The following is a 12,340-nucleotide window of genomic DNA, read 5'->3' on the forward strand; positions in this document are numbered from 1 at the left end:
AGAACCCAAGACTACCAGCCCAGAGATGGCACCACCCACAAGGCGCCTTTCCCCCTTGATCACTAATTGAGAAAATGCCTTACAGTTGTATCTCATGGAAGCATTTCCTCAACTGAAGCTCCTTTCTCTGTGATAACTCCAGCTGTGTCAAGTTGACACAAAACTAGCCAGTACAAATATGTCTTGTTTAAATTCTGTATCCAGATCTCAAAAAACAAGAAAAACAACAACAAAAAAACCACCCCAAAAAGCCAAAACCAAAACCAAAACCAAAAACAAAAACAAAAACAAAAACAAAAAAAACAAACAAAACCCCAACTCACTAATAAAGGGTGGGGAGATGGCTCAGTAGGCAAGTGTGCTCATTGAATAAGTATAACAACCTAAGTTGAAGTTCCCAGAACCCACATAAAAAATGTACATGCTCATATATTCTCTAACTCTGGTTCTGGAGGGTAGAGAGATAAAGAGCAGAGACAGGGGAATGCTTACTGGCTTCAGGAAGATTCAGCAAGAGACAATGAATCATGGTGTGATTCCCTCAAGGTAATAGAGAGTGATAAAACAGGACACCCAATATTTTATCCTGGGCTTCACATGCCCATACATATGTATATATAAAACTGACACATATACAATGCATATGCGCATACTTATATCTGTGTAAAACAGACACATATACAATACACACACACAAAGAGACTTATTCACAGACATACACACAGAGACACACACACGAAAAATCACCAACTGTTCCTATATAAAAGGCAACTAAAAATGTAATGTCTTTATATTTATTATACCTTTATCTTCTTCAGTATAGGTGTCTCAATTTATTGTGCAATAGTGATTTAATAGACAGATAATCTAAAACAAATAATATCTGTGTTTCCCTTTTCTTCCTTAACTAATATACAATGAGAACCTAATACAAAGGTTAATCACATTAACCTGCATTAGGACAATCTAGAGAGCATTTTGAAACAGAGTGTGTTTAGCCACATCACAGATTCTGAATCAGTTAACAAAAGTTGGAGCTCTAGCTTTTTCATTCATAACAACTGCCCAGGTAATGCAGGTGCTGGTACTTTTAAGAATCTCACTTGAAGAATTGTGCCTTTTCTAGTTCCATGCAAAAGTTGCTGCATGAGGATCGTCCCTATTCACCTTCAGGCAATTCTTATCTATTGAATCTTACCTTCATAGAATCTTCCTGCTTTATTTCTTGGATGTACAGTTTTGATAACAATATGCTTGTGTTGGCATTTCCTTAGCATGATTCTCATAATGCAACAATTTATTCTATCTTACAAATAAGAGACTAGGAAATTGTTTTTCCACTGTATGATTTTTATATTTATTAGATCTTTTGGTAGCACAAATCACACCTCAGTTTTCATCCTATGATTTTATCCTCTTCTTTTATTCTTTAAGTCCAAATACTTTGACCAATCATCTCCCACTTTTATAGGCTAAATTTGGTTGCTGCAAGACAGTAAAACATTAAGACTCAAAAGCAAGGAAAGAAACCTCAAGCAGCTGACTATAAAAATTTTGAAAGGCAATTTTGGAAAGTATATATCCTATAAAACAGGGAAATATTGTAGATAGTAATCTAAAGGTACCTCACAGCTCCAGCATATCCTTTTCTGGTAATTCAATCAAATATTCATGTAGGTACTTCTGTGAAGGTACTTAAAAAATATAGTTACAATGAGAAACTGATTAACTTTAGGAGAACATTCTTCAAGTCCAATGGAATAAGGTGAGCCCAGAAAAAAAAAAAAAAAACAAAACAGAAGAGAAAGCAGCAAAGTCTGGTAGGAAGATGCCAAGTAGGAAACAGAGCCAGGAAACACATCTGGCTGAGGGGAGTTATGGTAGAAAAGAAAGTAGGGGAAATTCAAAGTTCTAAAAATGTACAACCTACAACCCCTGGCTTTCAATATGAAGGGGACCACAGATCACGTGGTTCAAGCAGCCTCAAAAATTGGAGAATGATTTCTGGATAACATCCAGCATAAATTAAAATAAGGCACTCAAGCCTTCAACAGCATAGAACTGAATTTCGTTGAAAGTCTGATTAAACTGGGATAGAGAATAGTCCCCAAAATATCCAGAGAAATGTAGAAGACAGCCAGTACTTTGGTTTTAGTTTGTTTGGTTTTTTTTTCTTTCTCTAAACAGAGAAACTTGCTGACCTAATGTACAATTCCTTTCTTTTTCTCTTTTTTTTTTCTTTTTTTCTTTTTCTTTTTCTTTTTCTCTTTTTCTTTTCAGTACTAGGGATCAAACCCAGGGTTGTTAATGTCAGGCCAGCATTCTACTAATGAACCTTGTATCTTCAGCCTCAATTTATGCCTTTGACCACCAAACAGATTGTAATATATCGTTTGTGTTGGTAGCAGCAAATTTTGTAGCCCTTTCTTAGGATAGTCATAGAAACCAAAGTAAAAATGAAATGAAACACATATTTCAAAAGGTATTTGTATTTATATATGTTGAGGAACGTTGACAAGGTAAATAGAAGTATAAAGAAGAGCAAAACCTCACAATCTTTATTAATTACAGTGCTATAACAGAAAAAAATAAGACAAGGACACTATGCACATTTATTTAATCTAGAGCCAAGTAAATGCTAGGCAAATGCTTCATCACTGAACCATGTTCCCAAATGTATGTAATGTATTGTGTTGCATGAAAGTGTTCAGAAATGAAGACCTAGAACCCCCAGGGAGAACTGTGCCTTTTCTGCTTCTTTGCTGAAGACATGCATACTTGTGGCAAAACATGACTGAGTGAAATAAGAGTATGGTGAAGTGGACATAAGATGGAGCAGAGTTAAGTTACCAAAAGCTCTTGTGTTTCTTCTTGTCTCCCTTGTGTGACATTCATTTCCTCTGAGTATAGAGCAAATTGTCTTTGGAATGAGAGTCTTATGACTTATTTTCAGGAGAAAGTCAACTAGTTTTTATGGATTCATCCAGAGAACAGTAGTCTCCTAGAAACTAGAAAGTCTTTCTAGTTTCTAATATTTATTGCTTACTTTTGCTGCTTTCTTAAATTACCAAATCTCCTATTTTGAGATAACATGTCGTAGGTTGCATAAGTAGTCAAAGGGGGAGGTGAAACTGGAGTTTTGTTATATGTACTTTTGAAAAATAAGTCATTTTTAAAGTTTATGTCATATATTGTGATCATATCCTTTCCTCTCTTAGATAACTAACCTCTTGATTTCGTGCCCTTTCTTTCAATTTCAAATGAAACTTGTAATTACCTGACTGTTTCTACCTTTAGCATCATCTAATAAAACTGGATTTACATCTTGAATTAATTCAGAATTTCTGTACTTGTCTAACTAGCTCCTAATTGTCCTTACAGAATTGTCACTCTACTGAACTCTATGTTAGAGATTTGGACTTTGTTACCAGGCTATCAGATATTGCAGGAATATAGTCAAAAGACTGACTTTGCAGAAGCATCTTGTCTTTACTAACATTTCCCAGTCTTGGTGGTGTGACATGGGTGAATATTTTCTTTCTTTCCTAGAACTGACTGAACCAAAGTGAGGAAGACTCTACTGTGGCAGGAACAGCCTCTCAACTGAAAAACAACATTTATTGAGAATGTCTTTGTTGTTGTATGGTGAGCATAAATCATCCAACACTCTGGGTAGCTAAATGGCATAACTGATTATCACACCAGAACAATAGACATACTATATACTGTTCTGCAAGGTCTGTAAGAATTTCCATCTTGGCTCTATTTCAAGTGATAATCCAGTAGCTTGAATAAGAGCAAACAAACAAATAAGAGCAAACAAAAACCAAAACAAAAACCAACAAAAAACAAAAAACACAAAACAAACAAACAAACAAAAACCATATGCAATGCACAAATCAGGACCTTCCCATCCTTGAGCTTATAATACACTAGGGATTTAAGACAGTCAACAAGTAACGAAGAACACTATGGTGTAATGTTAAAATACTCTTAAAGGGCTATGGAAAAAACAAAACATAAAAGAGAAAGAATTCCTGCCGTGTGTGTGTGTGTGTGTGTGTGTGTGTGTGTGTGTGTGTGTGTGTGCATGTGTGTGAAATTAAAATGTGCTCATTTTATAAAGTCTTTAAGTTTACTCTTTTATTGAGATGTACTCTCAGCAGGTTTTCCAACTAGGCCTGGAACATCTGTACTCAGGTTATCCTCTCACTTTAGAGTGCAAAGTAGCCAGAGAGTAAACAGGGAGTACCAACATACTGATTAGAAGTTGTGGGTTGCTACATATCTGAGCAGAGATATGTAGGTGGTACAGTAGAGCAATATAGGAAAATCTTGGAAGAGAAAGTTTGAGTAATAGAGAAGAAAAAAATCCATGGGATCAGATGAGGGAGTGTATCTGTTGTCAGAATTCTTAGGTTCAGAGACTGCTACCCATCTTTGAGAGACCAATTAAAGAGACAAATAATAGCAAGAAGTAGAAAAAAGAGATTTCTTTCAATGTGCCCACATTGGGAAGAGGAAAAAAGATCAGTGACTAGACCTCCTCAAGTCCATCTTCAGATTTCTGACATGAAGTTTATGTTCAAGTACAAGACAACAGATATTCAGCACTAAGTAGTCCAGGTCTAGGAATGTTCCATGTTATTGCTGACCAATCATTGTCTTGGCTCCAGTATCTAATGTAAGGTGGCATGATGAGTTGTCAGAACTATGAGAAATACTTTTCCAGGATAAAAGCTTCTGGTATAAGGTGTCAGGCTTATCCACCTCCCAGTATGGGGTTCCTGGAGAAATTCTATTCTTTTCTTTTTTAGGTTTATTTGTATTCTATGTGTGAGTATTTTGCTTACATCTATATCTGTGCACCACCCATGTGTTCTGTGACCACAGAAGCCCAAAAAGGCCATCAAATCTCTTGAAACTGGTATTATTAATGGCTGTGAACTACCATGTGGGTACTGGAAGCTAATCTGGGTCTTTTGCAAGAACAGCAAAGCTCTTTTTTTTTTTTGAGTTGAGTGAGAGATTTATTAGTGAAGTGAACACCATGTACAGCACACAGCACAACCAGAGAGCTGCAGACACCAGTGCAAAGGGAATGAAAGCTTCTGTATCATCAATCATTTCAGCGTAAGGATGGGACATTGTGAGCTCGGGCAAGGCAGACAGGGACAAAGAGAAACAAGAAATGCAATAACCCAAGTATGTATAGCATCCCCTTTAAAATTCCTGAGCACAATACCCTGGAGCTGGAACTCCCAACCTGTTCTTATCGTCCTCAAACTATATCCTTCTATCCTAATCCCAAAGGAGCCTCGACTCAACTACTGAGACCAACAGCAAGGTAGCCTGGAATGGAACTCCCCAAAGAGAAACTAGTATATGGTGAAGGAGAGCCCTCTGATCTCTCCAATGACACTTCCATCTTTGTTTTGAATATAATAACACCTATTATTCCTTCTTGCTCACTATACCAGCCAACACAGGGAACCCAGCAATGACCCAAAGAGCCTTAAATGAATCCAAAGTTATTAGGTGGACTTGCTGAAAGGACCCTGATAAAGCTGTCTCTTGTAAGGCTATGCCAGTGCCTGGCAAATACAGAACTGGATGCTCCCAGTCACCTATAAGATGGAACACAAGGTCCCCAATGGAGAAGCTAGAGAAAGCACCCAAGGAGCTGAAGGGGTCTGCAACCCTATAGGTGGAACAACAATATGTACTAACCAGTACCCCTAGTTCTTGTATCTCTAGCTGGATATGTAGCAGAAGATGGCCTAGTTGGCCATCACTGGGAAAAGAGGCCCCTTGGTATTGCAAACTTTATATGCCCCAATACAGGGGAATGCCAGGGCCAAGAAGTGGGAGTGGGTGGGTAGGGGGGGCAGAGTGGGGGGAGGGTATAGAGAACTTTCGGGATAGCATTTGAAATGTATATAAAGAAAATATCTAATAAAAAAATAATAAAATGAACTTCTGGTGAAATCACCATGCCTGACCTCAAGCTGTATTAGAGAGCAATAGCGATAAAAACTGCATGGTATTGGTATATTGACAGACAAGTAGCTCAATGGAATAGAATTGAAGTCCCATTAATGAACCCACACACTTACTGATCCTTGATAAAGGAGCTAAAACCATACAGTGGAAAAAAGACAGAATTTTCAACAAATGGTGCCAGTTCAACTGGTGGTCATCATGTAGAAGAAAGCAAATAGACCCATTCTTATTTTCTTGGACAAAGTTCAAGTCCAAGTAGATCAAGGATTTTCGCATAAAGCCACACACTAAAACTAATAGAAAAGGAAGTGGGGTAGAACCTCAAGGATATAGTCACAGGGGAAAATTTTTTAACAGAACACCAATAGGTTAAGCTCTAAGACTTGACAAATGGAACCTCATAAAATTGCAAAGTTTCTTTAAGGCAATGAACACTGTCAATAGGACAAAATGGCAATGAACAGATTGGGAAAAGATTTTTACCAACCTTACATCTGACAGAGAGCTAATATCCAATATATACAAAAAACTCAAGAAGTTAGACTCCAGAGATTCAAATAACCCTATTAAAAATGGGATACAGAGCTAAACAAAGAATTCTCAACTGAGGAACTTGGAATGGCTGAGAAGCACCTACAGAAATGTTCAACATCCTTAGTCATCAGGGAAATGTAAATCAAAACAACCCTGAGATCCCACCTCACACCAGTCAGAATAGCTAAGATCAAAAACTCAGGTGACAGATGCTGGTGAGGATGTGGAGAAAGAGGAACATTCCTCTGCCGCAGACCCTCTGGGTCCCTGTGTCTGCATGGACCGGGGTCTCTCGACGCGGGTGGGCAGAGCGTGGATGAGCGACAAACAGACACACACAGGAGAGTTCGTGTGGAATCTGAGTGTAATTTTCCAATCAAGTCTCATACTTTTTATGCAGAGGACAATAAGGAAGTTGGGTGACATATTTGCAAGGTACAATTGAGGTAACCGGAATCTTACATAAAACAGAGGAATGCAAACACAAAAGGTCTAACAGGAACCACCTGGGATAAAATTCATTGATAACAGCTGGGATCAACAAGGGCTCCACCTAAGATTCACTAATCTTAGAAGCCAGGGTCAAGGGCTTCGCGTCCTTGCCATAGTTCCTATTTTAGTCTCTTATATAGTCCACCTTCCCCTTAGGCCATTGTAAATACATGTGTATGGGTGTAACTCTGCTATAGTATCTATTCTGGTTTCTCCTTTGGTCTGAAACTTCCTTCTTCCTTAGTGATGGTAAATTCCTGTGAAAGGCAGTGACCTAACTTTTACTCAAAGAGATAGTGTAATACCAGGGGCAGTACTGAATTCCAAGCCCAAGGTCTTGCTAAGGACGAACTAGGATTGTTGGAATACTGGCGGACGGCTTTAGCTATGTCAGAATTCAATCTTAAAAAGCACTTATCCCAGCACTCGGGAGGCAGAGGCAGGCAGATTTCTGAGTTCGAGGCCAGCCTGGTCTACAAAGTGAGTGCCAGGACAGCCAGGGCTACACAGAGAAACCCTGTCTCGAAAAAACAAAAAAAAACAAAAAAAAAAAAAAAAAGCACTTATGATAGGAAAGTATTGAAAGAGAGCACGTGGATCCATACACTAGACTAACGTGCGAATGGAACACAGGAATGAAAACTTACTTTATGGGTAGGGAACGCTAGACTCCAGGAGGAGAGCTTCCTTGAAACTCTTTTGCTTCATGAGTGACTTTTAAGTCTCTCCGCTTGTCCAGTTGACTCGACCAGAGAGCATAGCATTCTTCCATTATTGGTGGGATTGAAAACTGGTACAACCACTCTGGAAATCAGTTTAGCGGTTCCTCAGAAAATTGCCTAGTACTACCTATGCAATATCCTGCAATACCACTCCTGGGCATATACACAGAAGATTCTCCACCATGTAATAAATGCACATGCTCCACTATGTTCATAGCAGCCTTATTTATAATAGCCAGAAGCTGGAAAGAACACAGATGTCCCTCAACAGAGGAAGGGATGCTCAAAATGTTGTACATTTGCACAATGGTGTACTACTCAGCTATTAAAAACAATGAATTTATGAAATTCATAGACAAATGGATGGATCTGGAGGGTATCATTCTGAGTGAGGTAACCCAATCACAAAAGAATATTAGACCAGAGGCTTGGAATACCCAAGATGCAATTCACAGACCACATGAAGCTCAAGAAAAGGAAGACCAAAGTGCGGATACTTCAGTTCTTCTTAGATGAGGGAACAAAATACCCATGGAAGGAATTACAGAGATGAAGTGTGGAACAGAGATTGAAGGAAAGGCCATCCAGAGACTGCCCCACCTGGGGATCCATCCCATATACAGTCACCAAGCAAAGACACTATTGTGGATGCCAACAAGTGGTTCCTAACAGTGGCCTGATATAGCTGTCTCCTGAGGGGCTCTACCAGTGCCTGACAAATACATAGGTGGATGCTCTCAGCCAAACATTGGATTGAGCACAGGGTCCTCATTGGAGGAACTAGAGAAAGGACCCAAGGAGCTGAAGGGGTTTTGTAGCCCCTCAGGAGGAACAACAATATGAACCAACCAGTACCCCCAGAATTCCTAGGGACTAAACCACCAACCAAAGAGCACACTTGGAGGGACCCATGGCTCCAGCTGCATATGTAGCAGAGGATGGCCTTATTGGTCATCAATGGAAGGAGAGGTCCTTTCTTCGGTGAAGGCTCTATGACCCAGTGTAGGGTAATGCCAGGGTCAGTAAGCAGAAGTGGGTGGATTGATGAGCAGGGGAAGGGGGAGGAGATAGGCAGTTTTCAGAGAGGTATCCAGGAAAGGGGATAACATTTGAAATATAAGTAAAGAAAATATCTAATAAAAAACAATAAAAGAAAAAAAAATACTCACTACACCCTGATCCTCTAGGGAAAACAAATTTCTTTGTGCCTTCTGCAAATATTTGGAAACTTGTGTTCTTAGTCAGGAAAATACAAAATTGGGATTTTTCCACACTGACTGAAATTTTTATAGATCTTGTGGGGGAAAGAATATAGCAAAAGGCAAAACTTGGGGTTCCCTGCTGAATAGCTGAGCAAAATGCCCCAGGTTCTTCATTCCAGAAAAGCAGGGAGTACATGAATCATGTACAAGTTATTACATAATGGTTGTGGGAGAAGTCAGGTTTCAGCTGCTGGAACAATGGGTTTTCCCAACTCTAACTCTTCCTGATATCCAGTTATGATCTTATATCTCGTCTGAACCATGACTAAATATCATGATCAGCTCTGGTTCCTGCACCATGTTGTCACTCATGTGCTGGTTCTTGCAGGCCATCACGACTACAGCCTGATTGTCAGGAGTGTCCTTGTCATGTAGTTTTCATAGTAGTGCTGGTTCATCTGTCTTGTCTCTAATGTGGCCACATCCTGGGACCCGCTGTATTCATGGGCATTTTCGCTCAGCTCATTGCCAGGAGAGTTTGGGTTGCCACTTTCCACAGTGGAGTGGTTGATTACAGTCTGGAGCACAGTGTCAGGAGTGGAGATCATCCCTCCCCAGCGGGTCTCAGTTGCTGGTGGTTGTGGGGAGTTCAGCCACTCGAGGATCTCATTGTACTTTATTATCTCCTCTAGGTTCTGAAGGTTGGGGTTGACCCTGTGGATGTTTCGCATATATGCCTTCATCAGCTGAATTTCGTGCTTCTGTTCTGCCAGTTGGTGCTTGTGTTCAGCAGATGTTTTCTCCAGCTCTGAGATGAGTGTCTGCTGCTGCTGGAACTTGGAGCGCAGGTGCTTAATGCAATTATGGTTTGGCATTTCATCTTTGGGTATCTCCAGACCACAGCCCTGCTCACAGGTCACAGGCTGCTTCAGGCTGTACTCACAGACACTGAGGTGTGACATTAGGTTGTTAAGTCTGACATGAGCATTGCAGCCAAACAGTGTTGTCACAGGCAATCTCTAGCTTTGACAACATGCTTTGCATGATCCGAGGTACTGGGCACAGGTGGGCAACCATGATAAAGCTATGGTCTATATTTGCTGCTGAGAAAACCATTGGATGATGCAGGCATTGCAGAAGGCATGCTCACAATGAGGCGCCTGTACTGGATCCTCCAAGACTCCACTGCAAATAGGGCAGATAAGGTCCTCATCAATGAACTCCTGGAAACGGGTTACATCACACCCCATGTCTCATCTCTGAAAACCAGGTCCTTCTAAGAGATGAGGGCAGGTTTCCTGTTGACAAGGATCCAAGCCACTGATGCCTATGCTCAGTGTCACACAGGAGATGCTATGAGTATCTCATCTTGTTGGTTTTTCTCCAACTGAGTCTTTCTTCCTAATGACAAGTTTCATGGTGTGATGTCACAATCAGGAACACTAGCCCTGGACACAGGGGTGGGGCTAACTGCATTTGAGGCTCCAGCTGCTCCAGCACAGCCTTGGTGCCTGGTGTTAGTGTTTCCCTGTAGGGGAAAGGGATGGGAAGGATCACAGCAAAGCTATTAACCACTAAATCATTTCTCTAGCCCCAAATTCCATTCTTGGGAACCATTGTTTCAATATTCTGATAACCAAGGGGGAAGAGCATTATATTTTCTTCACAATATCTTTCATGATTCCAGGATAGTTGCAAACCTAGTATGCCCCAGTTTACTGTCAACAGAGAAGTTGCAAAGCATCCTGATAAATCCAGAGGCAAATCATGACTGAAATAGTGATCCACATACTCCTTAAAGTCTGTCTCTCAAAGAAAAACATCTTCAAAATGCCCCCATAAAACTCTCCTTGAACTTACTCCTGCCTTTCTTTTACCTGGGGCACACTAGTTTCAAAGGAGGGAAACACTGAGCCAGAGAGGTCAAGGACACCACAAGAAAACCTACAGAATCAACTAACCTGGGTCTATAGGGTCTTACAGAGGCTGAACAACCAAACATGGACTATGAGTGTGATGAATCTAGTTCTTTTGCTCATTTTTAACAGATGGGCAGCTTGGTGATCACGTGACATCCCTAAGAGCAAGAGCAGGGTCTGTCTCTGACTTTGTTGCCTGCCTTTAAATTCCTTTCCCCTAGCTGCTTGGCTGCCTTGTCTGGCATTATTAGGAGGATATGTGCCTAGACCTACTGCAACTTGATATTCTAAGGCTTGTTGATATCCATGGGAGGCCTCCCCTTTTCTGAGGAGAAAGGGAGGAGGGCAGATGTGTGGGGGGGAGGCTGGAAGGAGAGGGTGAAGGGAAGCTGATTTCAGAATATAAATAAAGAAATAAACTAATTTTAAAAAGCCCTGGGAATTTTCATGAGTTTTTGGGTTTTTAAACATGCAAAGGCACTAGAAAGGTGATATACCAACCTCTGCTTCTACATACATACATACAGACAGACAGACATATATACATTAATTCATCTGATTTTTTAAATCACTATCATTTATGATATCCTTTACAAGGACCCACTCAACATAAGCATGGTGGTTGTCTGTATTCTGTGAGTTTATCATGGGTATCAGGGACGGAAACAATGAGCTGTCTCTGGCAGTAGCCTAAGAAGTTCCTTTCTCCTTTAGGGACTTTCACTTATGCAAACCTAGGATTCCTGGCTTCACTACAAAAAAGAGTTTCAGAATGAGCCACTATGACTCAGAATTGGACTTTATAAAAAGACATTTTCAACATGAATTTTAAGTACAGGGTTAATATACAGAGAGGTGCTGTCAGGGAACAAATAAGATACACCCAAACATTGTTATGGATTTTTAAAGGGAGGATCTTAAGAACAGTTAAGTGTCTTTACAATGTCTCTCTCTCTCTCTCTCTCTCTCTCTCTCTCTCTCTCTCTCTCTCTCTCTCTCTCCCTACATACACATACATAAATACATATGTATGTGTGTGTATAATACATATATATGTTTGCGTGTTTTAATTTTGGTAGACTTTAATTCCATTCTTAAAGGTCTCCAGACTCCCTTTATTAAACACTGTTCAAAGGGTGCAGTCTACAAGTTCAGAAGATCAGTTTTCCTTTGTAGACAAAGTTGACAGTGCTATTTAAATTGACAGATGAGAAATGAGTGCTGAAGTTGAGGTTGCATGTCATTCTGGCCCTAAGTATGCATAGGCTTCCTATGTCACGTATTGTCTCTTTGGCATTTTCCCAATCAAGTGTTGTTTGAAGTGATTAGAGCTTCATTACTCTGAGACATAAGCTAAATCAGAGTCTGTAAAGATCTTGTTATAAATATAGTCTTGAAGCTTCTGTATCATAGCAATATAGAAAATTGATCATCACTCATCAATCAAAAATATCATTCAAGCAAAAAA

General features: G+C 40.0%; 1 pseudogene; it reads right to left on the bottom strand.

Moving 5' to 3' along the window:
• Positions 1–9,188: 9,188 nt before the first annotated feature.
• Positions 9,189–10,203, bottom strand: LOC110287219 (annotated as a pseudogene).
• Positions 10,204–12,340: the final 2,137 nt, after the last annotated feature.

Source organism: Mus caroli, chromosome X (assembly GCF_900094665.2).
Source record: "Mus caroli chromosome X, CAROLI_EIJ_v1.1, whole genome shotgun sequence".
In the NCBI taxonomy this organism is placed as follows: Eukaryota; Metazoa; Chordata; class Mammalia; order Rodentia; family Muridae; genus Mus; species Mus caroli.